The sequence below is a fragment of the Myotis nattereri genome (genome assembly GCF_964212035.1).
Source record: "Myotis nattereri genome assembly, chromosome: 10".
Lineage (NCBI taxonomy): Eukaryota > Metazoa > Chordata > Mammalia > Chiroptera > Vespertilionidae > Myotis > Myotis nattereri.
The window spans coordinates 20,288,306-20,292,991 of record NC_138085.1 but is presented as its reverse complement, the minus strand read 5'-3'; positions in this window follow the sequence as shown (position 1 = coordinate 20,292,991).

Genomic DNA, 4,686 nt, shown 5'->3' with positions numbered 1-4,686 from the left:
TTTTAAAAGGTTCAAAACTAAAAGGGGCGACAACCAGATTTGGTGGTCTTGCCCCAGGGAATCTGGTCCAGCAGGTCCAGTTGGGATCAGGGCTGAGGATAAGGAATTGCCCACAGGAACTGGTGGTCAGTGGGATTGAGGGCCACCATCCAGACCAGTCACCTACACAGTTAAGTTCTCATCCCATCATGAAGCTTCCACAGCTTTTAATACAGCTGCTGTGTCTCAGCCACCTCTAATGCGATCACTCGGGGGAACAGCTCCTTCACTGTGCCACCTGGTTTATTAAAGGAGCTTCAAACCTTTTAACCATCTCACAAAACACAACGCAGGTAGAGCAATCCTCCCACAGTGACCCTCTGCTTCATTAAACCACATCCACCAAGTGACAAGGATGGGCCTTTTGTGCCATTCCAGGAACGCTGGGCCAGGGTCTCGTCGACAGAGCAGATTCACTTTTCGGTGTCTTGGTTGGGACCTGGGCACAGGGCCCAGGAGTGACGCAACCCAAGGACAAGGATGAAGGAAGGCAGCATTGTCCTTGGAAGCAGGTGCCTTTTAATCATCTACAGATCTCAACTGTAGAAAAGATACCTATGCCCTGTTAAAGGTCAGGAAAGATAAATAATTTTTCTCTTTGTACTCGACAGAGTGGTGCTCAAAATGAACTAAAAATCATACCCTGTCTTCATATGCTCTCTCCTTCCATAGATGGCTCCAATTTTCCTGTCAACTTGAATGCGAGATGGAATAAGTAATGCTGGTGGAAGAAATCAACACATCCCTATTTTAAGGAGTGAAATGTAGATGAGAGACGGAGTGTCACTCATTCAAGGTTTGGTACTTTACTCTGTGGTCAAGTAGGGAGTTTGTCATTGTCCATCCAAACCTGTACCATTAGGGTAATAATGTAGGGCTGTCATGAAGGCCTTTTCAGTGTCTGTACCCCATAAAATCTTGCTCTTTTTGGCCCATGATGTGGGCCAGGGAGCCACCAATGCTCATGCTCTGCACACAGTGACTCAGGGCTCCAGGACTCCCCTGGCTTGTGGACTTAGCTGGCAATGAGCAGAGCTCAATGGTGTAGAGGTCGGACAGACGAGTGGTGTCAGGATGGCCTGGGAGCAGCCACTCATGGCTATCCTTGCCTCTGGCCAGAGCTGATTCACATGGTGAGAGAGGCTCAGAAATGCAGAACAGCACAAACTCCTTGCTACTTGGCACACAGGGCAGCACACTCACCCTCTTATTCCTTTACCTGTGCAGCCAGCCAACTCAGTCACCTTCAGGAAGAACATCCAGAAAGAATAATAAAATAAAAGTACCTCATGCCAATCCACATAGCACTTCAAAGTACTAAGAGTAAAAAACTCACTGTCCATGCATTTCTACAGAAAGGCTACTTGCTGTCCAGACCCATATTCTTGCTCTTTTTTCTTCTTCTCAAAAGAAGGAAACACATCATTCTGGAGCCATCGAGACGGAGCAGACCAATGGCCAGCTGTCCACCCAATGATGTCAACCATGGTCTCAGAGAGAATAGTATCTGCGGACTCCAGAGAGAGCAGCAGTGGGCTGAGTGGGGAGAGAATTGAGAACCTGACCAGTGACCAGCACGGTGGTGAGCTGATTTGTCTTGAAGGCAGTGAGTCTTAGCACTGCTCTGTGCGCAGGACGGGAATGACTCAGAGAGGACTGGACCAGGGGCCTGTTGGAGCCAGAGTGGCGGCTGCCCTGGACCCTTCCCCCTTCTCTCCTGGCCAGGCCCTGGACTCCAAAGTATTGTGGTGACTCCTGATTATTTTTCTTCTTTTTCTCTTGCCAGTTTTCCCTGAAAACCATCCTGTTATATGAAGCTGCCACACAGCTCATGGGTGGAGAGGAGTGTAAGGTTCTGAGAGAACCAGAGCTTCTAGCAGAAGGACCAGTAAGGTGGCTGAAATCCAGGGAGAGAGGAGCTGTGGGTGAGCTGGACCCGCACAGAGCACACCCTGGAGGCCAGCATAGGCTCTGCGCATGCTGATGCTGAGGTCACCCCCAGAGCTGCTGAGACACAAGTGATTCTGAACTTCATATGCTCCACAGCATTACACAGGGGGCTCTCACCTCTGACACTCTGTGGTGGGAAGACAGACTGTGGAACCCATCCAGCAGGGGCAGCACATCCATCACCAGCCTCATGTGAAGTCTGGAAGGAGAAAGGATCTGCATGTGAATAGGCACAGGGCTCAAGTGCAAGGGGCCAGGGCAGTAGAGCCCCAGCCTGCAGACCCACCACACCCTGCACTTTAGTTCCAAGTACAAGCTCTTTTTTGCAATAGTAACAATTGTAGACTTCACTTTGAAGAAAAAATAACCCAAATTACATTAGAGATTTCAATTTTGGTTTGTCACATCTTCAGTACATGTTAGCTGAACCCACTGTGGTAGTCATTTCACAATGTAGGCAAATCAAACCATCCTTTTGTCTGCCTTAAACTTATACAGTGGTGTATATTGATTATTTCTCAATAAAGCTGAGAAAAATAAACAGTGCCTTTATTAAACGGGAAAAAAGTGGTTATAGATGCAGTGGAATGAAAACACCACAACTAAGAGAAAACAAATCAGGATACACACATAACAAATAGTATCATCTTGCCCTGGAGGCGTGCTCACTGGTTGAGCCTTGATCTATGAACCAGGAGGTCATATATGGAGTCCCTGTCAGAGTACGTGGGGCTCCATCCTTAGTAGGGGGCATGTAGGATGCAGGTGATGAATGATTCGTTCTCATCATTCATATTACTACTACCTCTCTCTCTCCCTCTCCTTTCCTCTCTGAAGTCAATACAACATATATTAATATAAATGAATTAATAGTATCACCTCAAAAAGGTATCTAGATATATAAATGTACGAAAGACAAAAGGAAATACTTTGAAATGTTGACAGTGGTTAACCTTGGATAGTGGAAAGAAGTGATTTCCTTTACTTTATACTATTCTTTTTAAAATTCTAATGATCCTATATTATTTTGATAATGAAAAAAATCTTCTAAAACACATTGAAGTAACTTTTTTTGGTGTAAAACACATTTTGCATCCATGTTCAGTGACCATCCACTTATCTTTGAGAAGCTTAAAAAGTGCTTTGGGTTGTGAAATATCCTTTAAAATGCATTCTTGCACTCCAACAGCTCCTGAATGAGAACACTGGGCTTTGGAGATGCTGGGTCTGCTTGGAAAAAATAATGGGCAGGGGTTAGAGGCATGGTAGGGGATGGGGCGGGTCAGCAACCCTGAAGAGAGGCTCTTAGGCAGGATGCCTCAGGGTCCACAGCTCACGCTGTATTTGAAGAATTCCTCATTGGAAGGCTGATATCTACAGTAAAGTTTCAGATTTGATAAACTTCAGACATGAGCCACAGTAACTTTTTTAAAAACGGTTTTTGCCGTTCTTATTGCAAATCCATATATATAAAAGGCTAATGTGCTAAGGATTCCACCACCTGACCACTCGCTATGAAGAGCACTGACCACCAGGGGCAGACGTTCAATACTGGAGCTGCTGTGACCTGAACTGGCCCTTTACAGAGGAAGGGCACTGCGCACCCAGAGTCCACAAGCAACACTCCGCTTTTCCCAAGTGGGACACAGGCCCCGCCACGAACTCATGGCACAAAGCCCACAGGCCAGCCCAGCACAGAAATGGTGGCTGTGGGCACCAGGTAATGATGTCACATAGTAATGCCAGGCTTCCTCTCCCTAGCGACTAGCCTCCTTGGAGTTTCTTCCCCCACTTGCTTTATAGCCAGGTGCAAACATTTTACACTTTAACTAAATGTCTTTGAAGTGTTTTCATGTGCCTCATCTCATTTGATCCTCACTGAAGTCCCGGAATAGGTAGAGAGGAGACTCAGTAGAATCCTGTTTTCATTTCATTAGCCAGAAAATGGAGATTTAGAATGTTTTAAAAATTGACCCAACTGAAAAGAAGCAAGAAATGGTAGAGCCTGAACATGACTTCAGGTTTTCTCACTGCACGGAATATAGTCAAACGGGGTTATAGTTAAATATTTCTCCCTTTGTTATCTCTGCATGATCCACAATAATAATCTGCTTTCATATTGGTATTTATGCTGTTTTGCTGTCAATATCCTGAAAAAGAAATTGGGGCACTTCACCAAGCTGGAAAAAGTTTACCTAATCAGAAAGCAGGTCTAAGTAAGCAAATATCTGTATATATCTATATCTATATCTATATCTATAACTATAACTATAACTATAACTATATCTATATCTATATCTATATCTATATCTATATCTATATCTATCTATCTATCTATCTATCTATCTATCTCACTGGCGCCAGTTGCATGTGTTTCCATCTGTCTTTGTTGATCGTGAATTTGGTATACACTTCTATTATTGAGAAAGGGTAAATAGTGATCTTACAATTTTCTTCTAATTAATTTCCTTTTAATGTGCACGAATTCATGCACTGGGACTCTAGTAATTAAATAATACTATCAAGACTCCTAAGAGAAACATATGTATACAGAAAAGATTTTTAAAGGATTCAGATCTCCTAAGTCACAGCTGTATGGTTCTAGCCTCAACTGGGTCTACAGAGGCTGACAAGAAAAATAGAATGAGCACTTGCCCTGGGTTCTCATTTGATCTCTGCTATTAATAGCTTGTGGTC